This window comes from Silene latifolia, chromosome 2 (genome assembly GCF_048544455.1).
Source record: "Silene latifolia isolate original U9 population chromosome 2, ASM4854445v1, whole genome shotgun sequence".
Classification (NCBI taxonomy): domain Eukaryota; kingdom Viridiplantae; phylum Streptophyta; class Magnoliopsida; order Caryophyllales; family Caryophyllaceae; genus Silene; species Silene latifolia.
Window position 1 is genome coordinate 71,909,242 of NC_133527.1, and position 21,219 is coordinate 71,930,460.

Consider the following 21,219-nt stretch of genomic DNA (forward strand, 5'->3'; position numbering starts at 1 on the left):
GAAACTCTGTCTAAATGTCGAGTCAAAATTCGGGCCTCATTCCCATTTCAAACTTCACTTCGAGTCAGCATTCCTACAACTATACTACAGTTGTCTAGGACCAACATTTTAAAATTAGTCCTTTTCAAACCTCACTTGACACAGTGGCACACACCCACTTCACGAGTCAAATCTTTTCTTGAGTAAGTGTGCGAAAATGGTCGATCGTGTTTTGATTCGTCGTCGATTTCTTATCCCCAGTTCCAAAATGGTGAGAACTAGTCAAGGAAGCGTTAGTTGTCGATCCGGACAACCCGTGAATGGTAATGATCAAATCATAGTTGCGCTCATTCGTCTCCAAACAAGCCAAGACCAAGCTTATGCTCGCCTCAATGCTGTTGAAGGTCGAATTACTGCTGTAGAAACAAGACTTCCTCCTGCAGAGAATGACATTCCTGGCATGGTCGTACATGATAACATTCCACCTTTTGTTGGACAACCAGAAACCACTCCAGGTCTCACTGAAGCTGAAAAGCGACTCCAATACTTGGAGGAGCAATTAATGTACCTCAAGGGAGATGACATTTATAGGGAAAATAATCGCAAGTATGAGGCAGTAAATGCTCAATTGCCAACTAACTTCAACATGACTGACATCCCGATGTTTAAGGGGCATGAAAATTCTTTGAACCATATCCGTGCTTTCAAAGATTACATGTCTATCAAAGGCATTAAACCAAAAATTTTCTTAAGGATCTTTCCTTCATCTCTCGACACTATCCCTAAACAATGGTTCTACTCCTTGGAACACAAGTAAATTGCAACCTGGGATGATGCTGTAATTGAGTTCACCAAATAGTACGCAGATAATGCTGAAATTCAAGTCAATATACGCACTCTAGAGGTTCTTACCCAAAATGAGAAAAAAGGCTTCACCGACTTCCTAAGTAGGTGGAGAAAGACTAGCACACAACTGGTTGAACGCCCAAACGAAGCCACTCTTGTGGAAAAGTTCGTGGATAATTTGAGACCCGTTTATGCGAACCATTTGAGGTACAAAAACATAAAGACTTTCAAAGACTAGACTGTCCTAGGAACAAGAACTGAAGACGACATTCGTAAAGGACCCTTGTCCAAAACGGTAGGTCGCGGATATCAGGGTTCAACAAGTCATTCTTATGGCTCCACTAGCAAGACCGATGAGGTTAACCTTGTCGAATCATCTAAGAAGAATAACCCGCAGAGGAAATTTACCTATGTTGGTAAATCATATTCCACTACTCTGAAAAGGCTGATGAAACAAGGTAAGCTCCAACCCATATGACCTACACCTGACCCAGAGAAGAAGTCTAAATTCTTGGATGAGAACGCATACTGTGAATATCACAGAGGCAAGGGACACGATACAGAGAAATGCTTCAAATTGAAAAATGTCATTCAGGATATGATTGAAGATGGTCGTTTACCCATACCTCCCGCAAGCAAGCCTAACAATACTCATAATCCTCTTGGAGTTCTGACAATCACAAATGAAGAATCCACCTTGAATTGTTCACACCTCATTTCTCAAGCTGAAGACGAGATTCATGCACTAGAAAGTGAGAAGAGTTATTCCACCATCTCTCCTACCATTGTTGATTTTATCGCATGGGCAAAGAGTGTAAGTAGGCAAGTTTCAGAGCTAGAAGATTTAGTGGCATCCCTACGTAACCCAAGCACTATACCTAAGGGAAACAGGCCAGTGGCCCCAACTCTATCTCAAGAATCTATGATGCAAGAGGTAATCGCAGTAGTAGAGCAAATAATCAATCTGGAAGATGAAATCATTAGGTTGAGAGAGCTCAGTATCGTCAACGGAGTATGGGTCGACAACGATGAAGACGAATACCTCATGGAACACTATCTCGTCAAGGTTAGTGAGGATATAGTCGAGGCTAGCGAAGGTCAGGATATAGATCACCTCACTCGCTCAGCACGTCCATATCAAAATGTATCTCAAAGCGGTCCTACTGTTAATGGTCCACCATTAACACCAATTTCATCACACCAAATGATGGCGAAGATATATCTGCTAACCATTTACTAAAACAACTACAGAGAACAAACGCTGATATTTCAGTCTGGCAATTAGTTGCGAGTTCATTTCCCCATCGTCAACCTTTACTGCAAGCATTGACTAAACTGAACGTAGCGCACGATTCTACACCTGATAACGTAGTCAACATAGTCTTCCAAGACTCAGTCAAACTAAGTAACCTAGTTACTTTTTCAGATGAGGATTTGCCTCCTTTCGGCGCCAGTCATAATCTCGCTTTATACATTCCAGTCACATGCTTAAAGAAGAACGTACCAATGACTTTGGTGGATGATGGCTCCGCATTCAACGTCATACCACTAAAGACAACATATAAGTTGGGCATGAAAGAATCAGATTGGACTCCTACCAACCAAGGTGTTTGAGCATACGATGGAACACGACGTAAAGTAGTAGGGCTAATTAACCTTACTATAACATGGCCAATCGAGCGAAAGGTTAATTTTCATATAGTGGATATCGAGGCGTCCTTCAACATACTTCTAGGAAGGCCCTGGATTCACGCTTCCAAAGCGGTAACATCCACCTTGCACCAGAGGATCAAGATTCCTCTAGATGGCAAAGTAGTGACGATCACTTCGTCACCTATCAAGGCCGTGATAGAGAAAATGTCAAGCAACCAAGTAGTCACATACCCAGTACACAAGCTTGGGGGATTTCAAAGCATAAATCTTATAGAGAGCGAGCTGGCGCCCTTATACTTTAACCCATACTCCAATTTGGTGGTCAACAACATACTAAAGTCCCAGGGATACTTCCCAGGAATGCCAATAAACCCTGCCAAGAAGAACACCTTTGCACCCTATAAAGAAGGAAATTTCCAAAGGATACCATTAGGTTTGGGATACAAGCCCACGAAAGCAGAAGCCTTGGAAATGCTTACTCAATTCCAAGAACGTAAAGACAAAGGAATCCAGATGCGATCGTATCTCCCTACCCTAAATGGATATTTCGTCGGAGAGGGGACTCATGAATACTTTCACGGATTTTGCCGAACCTTGGCATTATAAGGGAACAAAACTAGCTGGAATCAATGTCTTCCACGATTACTACTTCATCCCTTCAGAAACGGTTCCTACCGTCAAAACTCGTGAAATACCTTGTCTAGACGAAAAAGCCGTTAGCCTTCTGTTTGGAGAAGACCGATTCGTTAGAGCAGCGCAGGATGAGATCATTACCATGATACTTCAAGATGACCATTTCAACCCAACATCGCTAATTACTAACACCAGCCCAAATCAGCAGAAAGGTTGGAGAAAGTCGATCAAATGGACCACAAACAAGGAAAGCTCTTCAAGGTGACTACTGGAGAAGAAGAGATGTTCAAAGGAGAACCCGAAGACGATGAATTCGAGTCAGAATCGGAGTTCGAGTCGGAATCAGAGTCTGAGTCTAGAGAAGTCACTAAAGAGTCTTCCTCTGTCGTTACTCCCCATCCAGTAGTTTCTCCTAGCATAGCATCACATAGTAATAACAGATTGGGAAATGTCCCAGCAGCTGTCCCTTTACCGCCACTGACTACTGAACAGATGGCTTCTTTGTGTCAGCTCTTTTCAAAATTTAATATGAATAAATCTGATTCTGCTTACTCCTTGTGTTATTTTGAATGCAATTCTATTTACGATGATAATGGGGATGATCCTGACCCAGACTCAATCGAATTACCTCCCTATATAATTAAAGAGATAGTACAAGAGGGGGAAGGGGCACCAGTTATAGAAAACATAGAACCCATTAAGGTAGGAACCGAATTAGAACCCCAAGAACTTAGGATAGGGACGACCTTAGACCCAACAAAAAGGGCCAATTTCATCAACATGCTACATGAGTTCAAAGACGTTTTTGCTTGGTCTTACAAGGACATGCCAGAGATCGACAGGGATATTGCAGAATATCACATTCCAATCAAACCTGGTTACAAACCTGTAAAAGAGAAATTCTGTCGGATGAGGACTGAGTGGGCTCTTAAGATCAAAGAAGAAGTCGATAAACAATTCAAAGCCGGGTTCATCTAAGTTTCCGAGTATTCAGACTGGGTGGCTAACATAGTCATCGTACCCAAAAAGGATGGGCGAATCCGGGTTTGTGTTGATTTTAGAGGCCTGAACAAAGCGAGTCCCAAGGACGACTTCCCTCTACCACACATCGACATATTGGTAGACAATACAGCAGATCACGCGTTGTTATACTTCATGGACGGGTATGCAAGGTATAACAAAATGACCATAGAAGATATTCACAAGACAGCCTTCATCACTCGGTGGGGCACATATTGTTATACTGTTATGCCGTTCGGGATAATCAATGCAGGGGCTAGATACCAACGCACTGCAACCACTTTACTACATGACATGATGCTCGCACAGACATGATGCTCGCCATAGAAGAACTAGAAGTATATGTAGATGATATGATTGTCAAATCCAATGATAGAAAAGGGCACATCGATAACCTTCACAAATTCTTCCTAAGACTGCGCAAGTACAACATGAGGCTCAATCCTCAGAAATGTGCGTTCGGAGTCACATCAGGCAAGCTTCTTGGATATGTCGTCAGCCAGAGGGGAATAGAAATTGATCCATCCAAGATCAAAGCTTTAATCGAAATACCACAACTCTAAACAGAAAAGGAGGTTGGAGGATTTTTAGGCATAGTGCAGTATGTAAGCCGATTCATATCGAAGCTCACCATGATTTGCGAACCTATTTTCAAAAAGCTAAAGAAAACAGATCATACCATATGGGACGACGACTGTCAAAAGTCGTTCGACATTATTAAAGAGATATTGGCCAAACCACCAGTTCTAATGCCTCCCCAACAAGATCAACCTCTTGGTTTATATCTCACAGTCACCGAAACGGCCATGGGGGCTTTGCTCACACAGACTATTGGAAAAGAAGAAAGAGCTATCTACTACCTTAGTAAGAAGTTATTGGAGTACAAGTGTAAATATACACCTCTCGAAAAGTCATGCCTCGCTCTTGTGTGGGTAACAAAGAAGCTACGCCACTACATGCTTAGCTATTCTCTCAAGGTGTATTCTACAATGGATCCCGTCAAATACCTCTTCGAGAAACCCGTCCTCAACGGACGTTTGGCAAGATGGACCTTAATGCTCTCAGAGTTTGATCTCAAGTACGTACCTTTGAAAGTCATAAAGGCACGCGCCGTTGCTGAATTCTTCGCAGATAATCCTATCAACGATACCCAAGAAATAGACACGTGGTCATTTCCAGACGAGGACATCTTACAGACCAGTATAGACTCTTGGGATATTTATGTGGCATCGAATTTAAGAGGATTTGGGATAGCTGTCAAACTCGACTTCGAGGTGACAAATAATGTAGCAGAGTATGAAGCTTGCCTCATTGGTCTACAAGCAGCAGTGAGTTTAGGTATCAAGAATCTTCGACTTCACGGAGACTCATCCTTGATCATTAACCAAGTTACGAGATCTTAGAAAATCCGAAGTGAAAGTCTAGCACCCTATTAGGCTAGGAAAGATCAAGTCGCACAATTCTTCGATCAAGTCAGTTATTTACACCTACCTCGTGAAGAGAATCAATTTGCGGACGCTCTTGCAAAACTTGCATCTTTGATTAATATGCCAGAAAACATGGTTGAAATGCCTTTGTGTATCGAACGACGGTCGGAACCGGTCTACGTACACCTCCTTACATATGAAGAAGAAAGCCCAGAGGAACCTTGATTCCAAGCCATTCTAATCTTCAAACTTAATGGCACATACCCACCAGATATGGACAAGCGGGGATAACGTGTCATACGTCTACTCTCTTCTCAATACCTCCTTATTCAAGGAGAATTATACAAAAGAACACCACTCGATGTCATCCTGCGTTGCCGTGATCATTCACAAGCACAGAAAGTAATGGAAGAAGTTCACGATGGAGAATGCGGTCCTCATATGAGTGGACCCATGATGGCAAAGAAAATCACGCGTCTAGGATACAACTGGACGACAGTGGAGTCGAATTATATTAAATACGGTAGACATTGCCACAATTGCCAGATCTTCGGAATTATGCAACATGTCCCTCCTTCAATACTTTACACCATGACATCTCCTTGGCCATTTTCCGCTTGGGGAATAGATATCATTGGGAAAATCGCTCCAGCTAGAACAGGAGGTCACTGTTTGATTTTAGTAGCTATCGACTATTTTACAAAATGGGTCAAAGCAGCATCTTAAATTAGCCTTACTACCTTTAGCATAGGACAAAAAAAACATGTCTCGTGTAATACGCACGTGCCGCTCTTGCGACACGAAATAAAAATGGCGCTTGGCCGCTGAAAGAAAGCTTATGTCATTACGCTCTTGCATTTTGACATTTCGACATCCTCATATCATCAAATAAATTAAATTTCACTTCCTTAGGAGTAAGTAAAGCACATGCTTATTTTTATAAAAGTTCATTACAAGCTCTTACATCGAACAATTATTCTTTTACATTTACTCGATCTACGCACAGGGTTTGATTTCATTTTTTCTAATGAATACATAGGCAATCCTTCCCAGGATACAACCCATTATTTTAAAATATAAATAGAAGGAAATTTGCATTCGTATTTGAAATTCGACAAGAATAATAAAAGAAAATCATAACAGTTTCTTAACTAATAAATCTTTTATTCATTGTTCCATAAATAGTAATAATATGCCAAATACATATAAAAATAACAATGCTGAAAATAAATGCTAGGCTAGGTTCTAAAAACCCGCCGTTTATTACAACCCAAATAATAATAAATAATACTATAATAAATGACTAAGGCTATTCTTCAATTTTCCCTTTGCCTTTGTCACCCTTGTCATACTTCTTGTCTCTCGACCACGAGCCGGGCGCTCTTGCGTTATCTCCGACCTAATCATCAACGGTCATTCTCGCGGTCTAGCTTTACCATTTCAATCCATCACCATCTTTTCGGCAGAGGCGGTCTTCAGTTTCTTCAACGGACGAACGACTCGGAATCCGGCCTCTTCTTCCTCCTCAGTCAAGTACTTTGGGTTCTCTTTCGCTACTTCGCGGATCTTATTATCCACGGGCTCGTGCTTCCTCAGCTTCTTGCGCTCTTCAGGGGTACCAGCCTTCCTCCATTGCAAATATGAGTCAGATACCCATAAGGAGCCAACAGGAACTGGTATGAACCACATGTTCCTCTAGGCCCACCGATTTACCCAATCTCGATAGGACCCCGAAGTATGTGCTAAGGCGGTTTGAGGAACGGTATCCAGCTTCAGAATTTTCAGCTTATGGATCATTGCCTCATCAATCTCTCCGGAAAAATGCAAACCATGAATTCCAAGCCAGGGACACGAACTGGCCGTGTCGGATCCAAGGATGAGACCCCAGTAACTGACCTAAGGTGCCACCATGGCACAATCCATTGAATCAAGGATCCACCTTCACTCTTCAACTTATTTTCCCAGTAGTTGCATACCCGAGTGAAGTCCACCATGTATAGCCCAGTTCTCATTGCAATTGATCGAGCATGATATCCATTCACATTAACTGGGGGGCTCAATCAGCCGCAGTCGTTCCATCAACCAAACCTACAAAAAGGGAACGGGAATCAATACACATAATATCGACCAAAAAAAAGAAGAAGAAAAAAAAAACGAAACAAAAAAAAGGTCGAATATAAAATTAGATTCTTACCTGCAGAATGACGGGACTTCGCAAATAAGGACGATCGCGTTTGGCCTTCCTATTATCCAAACCAAGGATGGTCTCCCCTAAGACAAGGCATGTTGGGCTCCTACGCAGCTCCATTTGCTCTATAATGCTCAGAAAACGAGGATCACCCCTCATCTCCTTATCAACATACCCTTGAAGGACATAGCAATAAAGGAGACAAAACCCGAAGGCCCTGCGCCTCGCAGCATAGGATATGGTAGGCTCCTCCCTATTTATAAACCGATCGACAAAGTCAAACATGCGGACACCTTTTGTAGTCACAAGACGGTCCACTTCAGCCTTGGTCAATCCAAGCAAATCCCTGAATTTATTTTTATAGCCTTGAGAGCTAGGTGGTATAGCCGGTACATTTTCTAAATCCCATCCTCCAATAGCAGCTATTTCTTCAGGAAAAGGACAAGTTTCACCTCCCGGAAAGGCGAATACGTGAAAATTTGGGTCCCAATACTCAAGACAAACATCCAAGAAAGGCTTCACCACTTTCACTAACGTGAGACTTATGATCGATCCTAAGTTAAAAGCACCCATGTCGTGTTTCTCAACATTTGTAAACTCATTCGTCCATTCCCTCAGACGGTTTTCAAAGGAGTCCATAATTTGTTGGAATTTTTTTGAGAGGATATGTGAATTTTATGTAATAGGCGGAAGAAAAGAAGAAGGAATTGTGTGAATAAAAGCTAACCCGAAGCCCCTATTTATACTATTCGCTGTTTCCTAATTTCTGTCAAGGACTGATAACTTGGGTAAATAACGCAGCATTTGCTGCGCCTCTTCGAAGAGTCGCAGCTCATGTTGTGCCTCTTCGAATAGTCGCAGCTCATGTTGCGCCTCTTCCCCATACCCTTTTCCGTGTTGACAACCATGGATCTTTCCTACTTTTCTTTTAGCTAAGTTTACTATTCCTATAGGAACTCAATTTGGTAATTTCGACTAAATTACCAAGTTTTATGTTTCCTAATCCTTTTCGGGTTCGCTTTCGAGGGAAAATCGACATTATCGCCAAAACGCGCACACTTACTCATTTTCATTCTTTTTTTGGGGGGGGGGGGGGGGGAATCATTTCACTCCTCTTTTTAATATATTTCACACTTAGACATTTCTTTTAATTTTTTTTTAGGGGGTAACCCTCCCTACCGCCCGGTCGTTAATGCTCATTTCTGGGCATCTTTGTCATTATTGCTCATTTTCGGGCACTTTTGGTCTTTTTGCACATTTTCGGGCACTTTTTGTCTTTTTGCTCATTTTCGGGCATTTTTTATCTGCTTTTTTTACTTTTTTCATTTTGCGCCAATTTAGGCCACCTATATGACTATGTGTTTTACTTGTAAATTTCGGCAGCATGACGGCACAAACCGTCACCTGCCAAACCTGTTTTTTAAGCTAACCTGCAGGAACAGCAAACACCTAACAGCAAAGGGACTCAGGCCATTATATACACAACCAAAAGACAGTATATACATCAAACTGGGGGCTCTCGCCCGAAACAAAGTCCGAAAAGTCCAACAATGTGCAAATATACAAAACAACAAAAAAGCAACAGCTAGTCCCGGTGACCCCTCAGCTCCACTACGGTCGCCTCAAGAGTAGTAATCTCGGCGTCCCTGACCTCAAGCTCCCTCAATAAACGAGATGTCTCCTCTCGGGATTGCGCCAGCTCACGCTCCAGGTCACTCTCTCTTTACGAAAAAAATGGAAAAATACCTCATTTCAATAAAATGAAGTAACATTTCGTTGCAACAAAATTCAAAATGTCAAAAATAAATAAGGACGGGAAAGGGAGGTTCATACCTGTCGCCCCGGGCCACCTACGAGTGCCTCGATGGCCATAGCTCGCAATTGGTTGGCCATCCTCCATAGCTCTACGTACCTGGACGGTGCCACTTGCATTCAAATACAAGGAAGGTTCAAAAAGGAGCAAAAGCATTCATATGTGATAAAAATGATAATGACAGCCAAAGCTGGGGGCTTACCCTCCTCACAAGGTGTTGCCACTCCTCCAAGCCAGCGTCTGTCACCTCCTCGCTGAAGTGGCGGATCACCGAGATCATCGTCATGCCCGTCGCGTTAGTGTACTCCAGTGTCTCCGGGTAAGCTGAGGGCTCGACGCCTGCCACCTCGATCTCCTACAAAGTTCAAATGACTCTTTATTTGACGATCGTTCGTCATTTGTTAAATTAATTCAAAAACAAGTAACAAGATAAAAATGCTTACCACGATTGGCCAGCATGCCAACCTCTGACGGACAAACTCGGAGTACTCCTCGCCAGGAAGAAGGAGGACGTCACCACCCGCGTCAGCTACGTCACCCTCTCTCTCAGCCGCAGAAGGCTCCCTAAACATCGTCCGTTGAGGATCGATGGGACCGTAAAGGTGTCAAGAGAGCACTGTCGAGTCAAATGCTCGCCCAAGTACCACACAGGTCCCATGGGCATCGTCAGCAGCAACCACCTCGAGCTCCTAGGACGAAGGACCTCGGCCATAAAATCTGGAGCCTCAGGGTAGCTCTCCCAAGGTCTAGGCACCCACAAAAATAAGAATATGAGGGGTCATTCCTATGATCGGCTCTAAACGAGGAGATAATTCCTATGATCACTTCTAGATAAAAAGACAGGAAAGGAAAAGTAATAAAGATCGAAGGCACTTACGCTATCCAACATCAGGGTATTCACGCCCCTTCGACAAATGTCGTAAGAAGAGCGCTGGCTCTTTCTACGACACACCACCCAGTCCCTCACGACATGATACGCCCTCGGCTCGGGCTCCGTCCTCTTTGGCTCAAAGCTAGGAAAGTAGGAGTACACCCATGCCTGCAGGCAGAATAATAATTATTTTTCTACGAAGGTAATAATGGCAATAAAGAAAAAGAAGAAATAATGATCTTTCATAATTCAAAGGAAAGGTTCATACATCCAACATGAGTCCAGGACCAACAGTGGCAGGAGAAGTCCCCTTCTCCATCAGCTCCGGACATACCATGGCCCTCATGTAACGGGTGAGGACCGCAAAGCCAGGATTAACCCATTCCCAATGACTCAGGCTTCTCAAGTCAGCAACAAAAGGGAAGAAGCTTCGTCTACAGCTTCTCGCCCTTGTCTCCGAGGTAAATCTAAGACAAGAACCACCACAACCAGAGACGAGCCCTCTGCTCAGCAGTACAAGGAGGTGGAGGCACCATCCGCCTATTCATCCTCACCCTCGCTGGGACCCTACCTGCAAAGTAGTCCTTGATGTAGGAACTCGGTACCAACCCGGGAACGCTGGCAGCACTCGCCGCTAAGTTCCAGCCAATCGGCACCCTCGCCTCGGCCGAGTCTGCTCTCATAGTCGTCAACGGCTATACCAAGGGCTCCTTCCACACGGCAGATTTGAGATCATGCCGTAGTCCTCCAAAGTGACCCCGACCTCTCCCAAAGGCATATGGAAAGTCGAGGTTGTGACCTAGTACCGATCAAGGAAAGCTCAAATCAGGCTAAGGTTAGCCCGAATCTTCCTTTCCTTGATCGCCCTCCAAGCTCCTACCAAAACCCTAAAGGCTCCCAGCTCGATGATGGCCTTCTCCTCCTCCGACAGCTTCTCGAAGGCATCCATCATCGTCGTGTAACCGGAAAAGGACCTCAAGTTCCCGGCCTCCTATACTAATTTAAAGCAAAAGCTATCTTTAGCATAAGACAAATGAGAAATGAAACGGCAAGTAAATAGGAGAGATAATAGGAAATGACAAGCTCAAAACTTACCAAACTCCTCGCCGTCCTGTAAGACAGGTGGCTCTCTGCCGCCCAAATGAGATGTCTGCCATCCGATTTCTCGGCCCACTCCGGCGCACCCACAAGCTGGCGACCACCTCGCCCCACGTTGGCCCTCCGCGGGACCTCCTCAACCTCCTTTTCCAACACCTCCTCCTGTCTCTCTCCCGCCATGAGAGCACGAGAAGGGTCGAAGTCCACGTCCATGGGGTCTATGCCCGATGTAGAAGGCACGTCACCTGCAAAGTCAAGACAAACAGGGCCATGTCAAGCCATGACAAGCCTCTTTGAGGCCGTTTCAAGCATTTTTGAAAATTTAAAGCGGTTTCTCTCGCCAACTTTGGTCATTTCATTCAAAACCCGACAACACAATTGGTGGGTTGAGGCAATTCAAGTCTAAGTTCAAGCCTGGTTGCGGGTTTGAGTCAAAATTTCGGCAGCATTTTCCTACAATAGCGATTATGCCCTAAAAAGTGTCTTGAAAGAGTTGTCACAAAGTGAAAATTCATCATAATAGCAAGTTTACCCATTACACAAGGGTTCCAAAGCACCAAGTTTCATCAAAAATGGATAATCCTAAGGTCATTTTCGAAGCAGTTTTCGAAACAACAAGAAATCGTCTCAGTTTTTGCCCAAATGCTCAATACTTGGAAAATTTAAAAAGAATACATGGTTATGTTTCTAACATTTCCAATTACGCATTTCTAATGTCAATTTTACAAGACAAATCAATTTGAGGCAAAAGACCCAAATTTTCGAAATAAAGGGAAGAAAACCCTAATTTTTTCGATTAAATTCAAGCAAAAAACGCAATTTAAAGCAAGAATAAGAAACATACCTCGATTAGTCATGGTTTATGGCACGATTCGATCAAGTTTTGGTTAGAATTTGGGAGAGTTTAAGAAGAAATTGTGTTTTGTGTTTATGAGTATAAAACACGGTTTATCGGGTTTTTACCCAGACAGGGACAAGCCCAAGAAAAGACGCAGCACTTGCTGCGCCCCTTCTAAAAGCCGCAGCATTTGCTGCACCGATTCCCCAGCGAGTCTTCAGCTCAAAATTTGAAAGTTCGTTATAAGTTTGTTATTTGTAGGCCCAAGTTTTGTGCGCCTCTTCTCTAACATCTTATACCATGCACTTAGCTCTCTTGGGCGTTCTTTTTGTCCGGACCCACGTTTTAACAGACAGCAAAACCGTCACTGTGTTTTATCTCTCAGCAAGGACCCTTTGGACGTAGTTCACGGGCCCATCTTTTATTATCAGGATTTCGCTTGCAACCACCGAGCGGATTTACAATGGTGCTTAGGACGCGCCACTATCAGTCAAGCCTCTTTTTCCTCGACGGTTCTTAAGACGCACCTTTGTCAATACATTTATATTTCCCGCGAGAGTTCATTATAGCCAATGTACTTCTCGAGAAGCGGAGTTTATTTGAGAACAGACACGGGCAGATCCCCCAAGAATGATTCTATCCCTACAGAGTCGTCCATATATTCCCTCAACAATATTTTTTGGCAGTGTTGCCTATGACGATCACGATGTTCCTAGTCGTCAATATATATTTCTCCAGCGATATTTTGCAGTGTTGCTGTTGACAATCAAGAAATTATATGTTCCCCCAAGCGAGATTTCATTGCCATTCACAGACGACGAATTTCTCACAAACAGAGTTCGCTTGAGACCGATGCAAGCAGATTCTCCAGCATTTTCTCCCAACGTCCGTCTGACCCTCATATATATCAAATCCTTCAAATCTTTCAGATAATCCTTCAAATCTTTCAGATAATCCTTCAAATCTTTTCAGATAATCCTTAATCCTTCAGATAAACCTCATGCCTTCAGACTTAGACTTCAGAAGTGTTAAGAAATTTCTTTAGAAACCCTCATAATCTTCATGCCTTCAGACACCAAGTTATCTTCAGACCAAAAGTTTCGCCGAAATGTCGTCAGTCCCATTTCACTCAGGGGCGTCTCAGGTATGTTTTTTTTTTTTTCTTATGGCTGGCAAGCTTACTTACGTAGTCTAATGGACTTTAAACGACCCTCCCCGATAGTCGACAGACTCTAAAATGTTTCCGACGACAGGTCCTAAGTTCAGACCCCTGGATCCGCCTTGCGTCGCCATAGTCGTCAGGTTGTAATCTTCGATTGACCTGATGGCTATACTTTGACTTTCGCCTTGTCCAAGCCTCAGTCAAAGTAGGGGCTCTGTAGACACCTCATTTCTAAACCTTCCGCCAACCACCAAGTGATTATTGGGCCGCATGTTTGGTACGCGGAACGATTTATGACAGTCCGTAAGTTTATCGTCAGATGATAGCTCAAAAACTCGACTTTACCCCTTGGTCATCATCTATGCATCGATACAATCTTTTTGATAGTAATTAGAGTTTATTTTGAATCCGGGTTAAAAACTGCTTCATTTTCTAAGAAACCGTTTAAAATACCGAGTCGGAATGTTCTAGAATGTTCTAGATATTTATTCCCAATCAAATTTTATATCTTTTGGTAAAATATCTTCCGTATATCATATTTTACGGAATAAGGAAGTATAGATCTACAGCAATTCGATAATAGAAACACGGAAATCTTTCTTCTAGAGGAGGAAACCTCTGGGTAAATGACGCAGCAGGTGCTGCGCCTCTTCGAAGGACCGCAGCGGCTGCTGCGCTTCTTCTCAAGCCCTGTTTGGCTTTTTACGGAATATTTCCATGATTTCTTTCCAAAGTTTGTGTCATTCCAAAACTCTTTCACATTTTTTGGTATAAATAGAGACCTTCGGTCTCTATATTTTTGACGCGAGTGTCCGCCCTTCTTTTCTCTCTTTGCATTCCAGACCTTGCTCTAAGCTTTCGACGCCCAAATGCTTGATCAATCGACCACGTAAGCTCAGATCATTCTGAGTACCAGTCACATTGCATGACCGACCAATTTGACCACGACACATCAATCAATTAATCAATTAATATAAAATCCTCCAACGAGGGCACTTTCTACATACATTCGTGTCGAGCAATCACTAACGTTAACTTAGTCAATCTCGTTCCGTCAAACATGTAAGTCTGAGGGTGTAAATCCCACTTTTATTTTATTTTATATTTTGTTGTACCAATTAATGTAAGGTTTACGTCAAAAGTACATTTAAAAACGATTTTAAAAACCATCTTTTAAAACCGTATTTATAAAACAGCGGAGATCTGATGTCGAGAAGAAACGCAGCGGCAGCTGCGCCTCTTCGAAGGGTCGCAGCACATGTTGCGCCTCTTCCCGAGGCCGCCGCTGCTCCTGCTCTTCTTTTTCTTCCTCGATCATTTGCAATTTTTCGTTTCTTTTATTTCTCTTATTTCTTTGGTTCATGTCAGTACATAAATCATGTCTTAATTAGTCCTTTTCAAATTTTAATGAATAATTCGACTTAAATTCCTTATAATTCGATGTTTGCGGGTTTTCGTCATCTTATACCAAACCCGGATTTTAGGAACTCGAATTGTCCATATCAAGTTTCTGGGATTCGTATTTTGTACATACTTTTCATATTCTGTTCTATTTTGTTTTATAACCATCTCAAATCCAAGTTTAGTAATTAATTTAATTCCGACATCATAAATCTAACTTGTTTCAATTCGTTTTAATCCGTTTTTGTCGCTTTTACGATGGTTCCAAATGTATATAACCTGCTAAATCACTTTTACTCAAGTTCTGAATCAATAATTGATCTAAAATTTACCAATGAACATCAACAGACCGCTATTCTGACTTCACAGACAGAGCTTAACTCAAGAACAGACGCATGAGGAGTTGCGCCTCTTCCAAAGGACGCAGCAGATGTTGCGCCTGTTCTGAGATGATTTATGTCCTTGAACTCTTTCTCGCTTGGACGTAGCTTCTAATTATGTGCTTAATTTACTAATAATCATAATATCTCCCCTAATTTAACCTATTTTATTACTTTAATTTCTAACCCTTTTAATTCTTTTATTTATTTTCTTCTCTAAAATCCAGTTTTGAATGTGCTTTTGACCTAAATCAATTATCCATCGTCATCATTGTAATTTTAATTTTTTCAATTTAATTATTTATCGTATTCATTATTATGTATGGTTTATTTACTTGTTTATCGGCTTCGACCCCAATTGAGTGCTAAATTATATGTTCACCGACATAGTTTAATTCACATGCTAGGATTAATCTATTGTTTGTGGCATTGCTGGTCCGGTTAAAACTCGTCGTTAAAAGCTACCAACCAAAACAAAATTTATAACTTCACAAACTACTCTTAGTAAAGAGGTAAGTAAAGGTCGAATCCCAAGGGACGGGTATTGATGTAGGATTTTCAATTGCAAGTAGCTATGTCTTAGGGTATCACAAATTGGGTTGATATGAGATGTAATCTAAACTAATCAACAAGATGAATGAAACTGATGCGAAACAGTCCACAACAAGCACCCATGAACCCGGTTTTGGTCATTTGGCCGAAATAGGGTCCAATTCGAAATCCGTTTAAGAACATGGGGCATTTTATAGCCTAGAAACCTTATATGGAGATATTCGAGTATTTTTATCTAGGATGTTTGGTCTTGGAAAGGAACAAATCAAGGGGAACTTTATGTAAGGCCTTGGGGCCACTTTTATGCCTTGGTGGCCGGACCCTTGAAGCTTCCAAAAGAATTTCCTCTATGTTAAATCATCATTGTCTTATTAGTTTACTTGTTTTTTAGCATTTGTTTTTCAGCTTGTGTATGAACTTTATGTAAGGCCTTGGGGCCACTTTTGTACCGGTTTTCCTATGAGCTTTTGAGCCGTTAGATGCTAGGATAGATGAATGGTGAGGATGGCTTAGCTTGGTCTATAAAAGCAAGGCTTTTCCTCATGTAAAATTCATATTTGATGAATGATAAACACAAGTTAGGAGCTTTGCTTTCTACTAATCTTCTTTGCTTAGTGCTAGAAAACCCTCTATTGCTTAGTGCTTAGAGTTGGGTGATTCCTTTGCTTAGTGCTTGGAATTTCCCCCTTAGGCTTAATCTAGTGGCTTAGTGCTTGGATTAAGTCATATCCCAAGTCATCCAATTCTAATCACGCTTGCAATTTTATTCCCACCGTAGAGTTCATGGTAAATCGTGGTTTCAAACAGTCCTGTCGAGTGTTCAAAAAGTGTCCCAAAAGTTTATGTCCAAAATTTAGTCATTTTTATCATACTTAAATAGTCCATTTCACTGTCCAAATCGAGTCTAATATCCAAAATTCGAGTCTTGAGTGTTTTACTTCAAAGACAAAGTAAAACAAATAAAGAGGTATGTAAACACTTGATTAAAAGCACTAGGTTGTCATGGGTCCATAAAGGATTCATGGAAATAGATTATACAAACATGTTCTCAAATAGATGCAAGCACTTATTGTTGTGATGGGATCGAGTTAGTGTATATCTTACAATCCCTAGGAAGATTTAGGTCCAGGAGCCGAGTCGTCTAGACTATACAACACCTACAAGTCCACTTAGTCTCCCCATATTCAACTCTATGCATGGTCTAATGAGGCTCGAGTTGGTTTATGTCTTACAAGCCCCATTGAAAAGATAAGAGATGGGTAAAAAATGCAAGGATTCATAGGCTCGCATTTCATCAAACATAACATGTGCATAGGTTGAAATCACAACAAGCAAGCAAATTAATTATGAAAACATATTAGATTAAGCATGGATACATTCCCATGTTTGTTTCCCCTAATTCCCCATTATCCCTAGCGAAAGAACTACTCACTCATGATCAAGTTTAGCATGCTAATAAGGTTGTCAATGATACAAACAAAGCAAAACATGATGAATAAATGATGTAATTAACAATAATTAAACAAGGGTAAAAAGGGATTATACCTATGGAGATGATCCAAATAGTAAAGCAAAGAATAATAGAAGTACTTAATGAATGATGGAAGGTTGTCAATCCTCCAATAAACCCAAATAATCTTCTAATTACCCAAATAGAACTAAGAACAATTGAGAGATTAATGAAAGATTAAGATATGATTAATATTGAAATGTCTATTACAACTAAATTAAGAGATGATTAAGGATTGATTAAAGCTTGATTAAGAGTTGATCCTAATCTAGGTAGTACAATGGGGTATTTATACTAAAATTAAGTACAACCATTAGGGTTACAAAGGGCTTAAATGACTATTAAGACCCTAAGAGAAGCTTGAGGAATTGCAACTCCCGAGGGACATGCGCGGATCGTGCTTGCAACTCCCACAAGGGTCTGATCGTCCTCACCTGAAGCACGGCCTATCCTGTATAAAGATCCGCTCGGGCTAGCAGTCGGGATACTCGAATCGAGCTCTGGTACGCTCGTCCTGAACGCAAGCCGCTCGGATCATGGCACAGGATTCTTATCTTGTTTGGCTCCTTAACAATCCGCGGGGATTGTGTTTGGGGATGCAAGGATCTTTCCATCATTGCCCATTTCACTTTATTTACTTGCTTAGGCCTCTAGTGTTGGTCTCCTGTTCGATGCTTGGTCATTAGATGCGATCCATTTAGCTCCATTTCGCTCCATAAATGCAAGGTTAGCAATCCTATTCTACCAAGGACACAAAACCTCAAGGAATATGCAAAATGGGAAACTAAAGATAAGAAATGACCCTAATATAGGCTAGAAAGCATGGGAACGAGGTTAATTCGGGGAATAAATGTGCTCAAATATGAGTCACATCAAACATCTCCAAACCGGACCTTTGCTCGTCCCGAGTAAAGAGGTGACTAAAACTATGACCTTTATTTAAACTAACCTACTAATATAGCCGATATGAGACAATTAGCGAGTCTCAATCTGCCCCTTCAGCTCACAACAAGGAATCCATGAGGTAGGGTGCTTTATTGCAAGGCAAGGTGGGGCTTGCCAAAATGGCGATGCATCCAATCATTAAGCGCACAAAACAAGTAATGGATGCATCTAAAAAAATGAATAGCCACTTTCCTAATCTAAGTGGCGGAAATTATCTAGAAGGGGAGAAATCGAAGGGTACGCACTCCATTATAGATATGGTTTCTTCAAATTACTAAGCCTAGGAGGATACCAACAAATCACCTCCAAGTTGTGTCAAGCTAGGGTACCTTTGTCCTCAATTGCTAGATGCTTTCATTAAGAGTAGACTCCCTATGATGTTTGAAACACTGTAGGATCGCGAAATTCCCGCTCTTGCCTAGACAAGAAGAAGGGTCGTCCCCTCTCTACCATGCACAAAAGTGGGTTAAATGGAAAAAGGGATCAATATGCTTTTGAGTTTCATAGTGGGAGTTTTCTTTTGGTTTTGTTATTCCCCCCAATTTCTTGTGGCATTTGACATTTTTGAGAACAATTTTCTTTGTCGTTTCTTTGATATTTGGCAATTGATGCTTGACAATTTTCAACTTTTGCATTTTTTGAACATATTCAAAGTCACTCCAATTTGTAACAAGGGCGCTTTTATTTAAAGCATAGGAGTTCATATTTTTGTACTTCTCTTTTCTTTGATGCAAATTTGTGCAAACTTCTTAATTTTCATTTTGGTACTTGAACTCAAGTTGAAAATTTTTGTGCCCATTTCCTTTTTGTTGACAAAAATGATGATAGAAGTGGAAGATGGTTGCATGATTTAAAGGGTCACCTTGTAATAAACGGTAGCCAAGGAGTCATCACATCAAAAGGTACTCTTGACTAGGCCTTAGTCCATGGGTCAAAGTATACTAGCATGACACATCCTAGGGTAGTGTAGAAGTATTCTAATGAGAAAAGTCTCCAGAGGAAAAAATATCTACAAGGGTCTTATATACACTTGTCATGTTTCCCAAATAGATGTTTTCACAAAATTTTCCTAAAATGCAACTACATGACATGATGCAACTAACATTTATACAACCTAATGCATATGCTTCTATTAACTAGTATGCCATATAAACTACATGCAACTCCAAAGATCACATTGGTTTATACCGCATCAACCAAAATAAAGCCACATAGTCATTAACATAGAGAGGAAAAAAGAAATTGGAAAGATCATACCATGCGGTCTTCATATTCCTCATGCCTTGGATGTGGCGTAGTCAATCCAATGTGAAAAGAGGACAAACAAACACAAGTATATACACAATATACAATTCTATACTACAAAGGAATGAACGTATTTTTGGATTTTAAAATTTTTCAAATTTTTATGGTTTTTGTTTTTGTGAAATGAAAGAACATGTTTTTGTGTTTTTCAAAAAATTTCAATTTTTATCCTTTTTTATTTTAAAAGTTAAGTTAGAATTTCCCATCCCCACACTAGTATGGGCGTCCTCAATGGCCAATACGATAGGAAATTATGCAATGCAATCTAAATGAAAATGCATGATTTCTACACTAATATGCAAAATATATGACATATATATAAGTGAATGCATTCTAATCTACCCTATATGATGCATGCTTACTATTTTTCGGGGAGCTAATTTGAATTAACTCGCATTCCTTGTGTTTGAACTTCCGCAAACCAAGTAAGACATTATTTCTAGTGTAAATATAGGGAGAGTTCATGCACAAGGAAAGGATGCAATGCATGAATACTAATTGTCATTTTGAAATTTTAAAGCGGGAACAATAAATTTATCATCACCTTGATGTTGCTAAGGTGGAAAATAGTCCTTAATTTTTACAAGGACACCTCTAGAGTTTGAAACAATTAATCATAAACCAAGTTAGAAAAACATGAAATTTTTGACATGAAAAATGAGAGGGAATAGAAGAGTTTTACCTAAGCCATGGTGGGTGCCTCATGCCCGCTCCACCAAGCCTATGAACGTCTTCATTAGTTACCTTCATCCCCTCCATGATCGCTATCCCTTTGCGCTCGTGATTCATCTCTCTCATAGAAATCCATAAATTCATCCCCATCGCTATTAACCTCCACAGTGTCACCGCCACTTGACCCCGCTCCTTCTCCTCTCCATGTCCATGTGCTCCACCGTTGGCATGCTCCGATTTTGGAAAGAGAATTTCCACTTGAGCCCAAGAGGGAAGCATTTCCTCTTCATTGATGTGCCCTTGATGAGCCATCCGGTGGAATAGAGGATAAAGAGCATAACAATTGTCTACTCTATCTTCATATTGCTTTTGGTGTAATTCTTGGAGTAGACCCATTGCAAAGTCATCTCTAGGAAGGATGAAGGGATTTGGGTGATTGTAGGGTTGATACGGAAAGGGGTAAGGTGGGATGGCAATCCTTTCTTGTTCATTTGCTTGAGGCTCATTTTGTTGAGGTTGAGTAGAAGGTGGGGTTTGAGTTGCTTGGCTTGAACGAGTTGACACAACGTAGGATGGTACTTGTGAAAGGGGACCCCTTCTAGGTGATACTCTAGATAATCCTTCTATAGGAAGAAAAAGAGGGGTGCTTCCCTTGGTGAGCCACTTGATTCTTCGCTTAAAGCCTTCAAAGGTAATCCAATGGTGGTTTTGAAAGATTAGCATTGTTGTTGTTAAAGTTAGGGTTGAAAAACTTGGCAAGTCGTGTAGTAAAACCTCCATTGACAATGTGGATCATACCACCATCATCTTCATTCCGGAATTGTGCCCACCTCTCAAGAAGTACTAAGGGGGCGTTGAAATGATAACCGCTCCTCCCCTGTATCATTAAATAGGAATCCATAAAGACTAGATCAAGTTTGTTCACA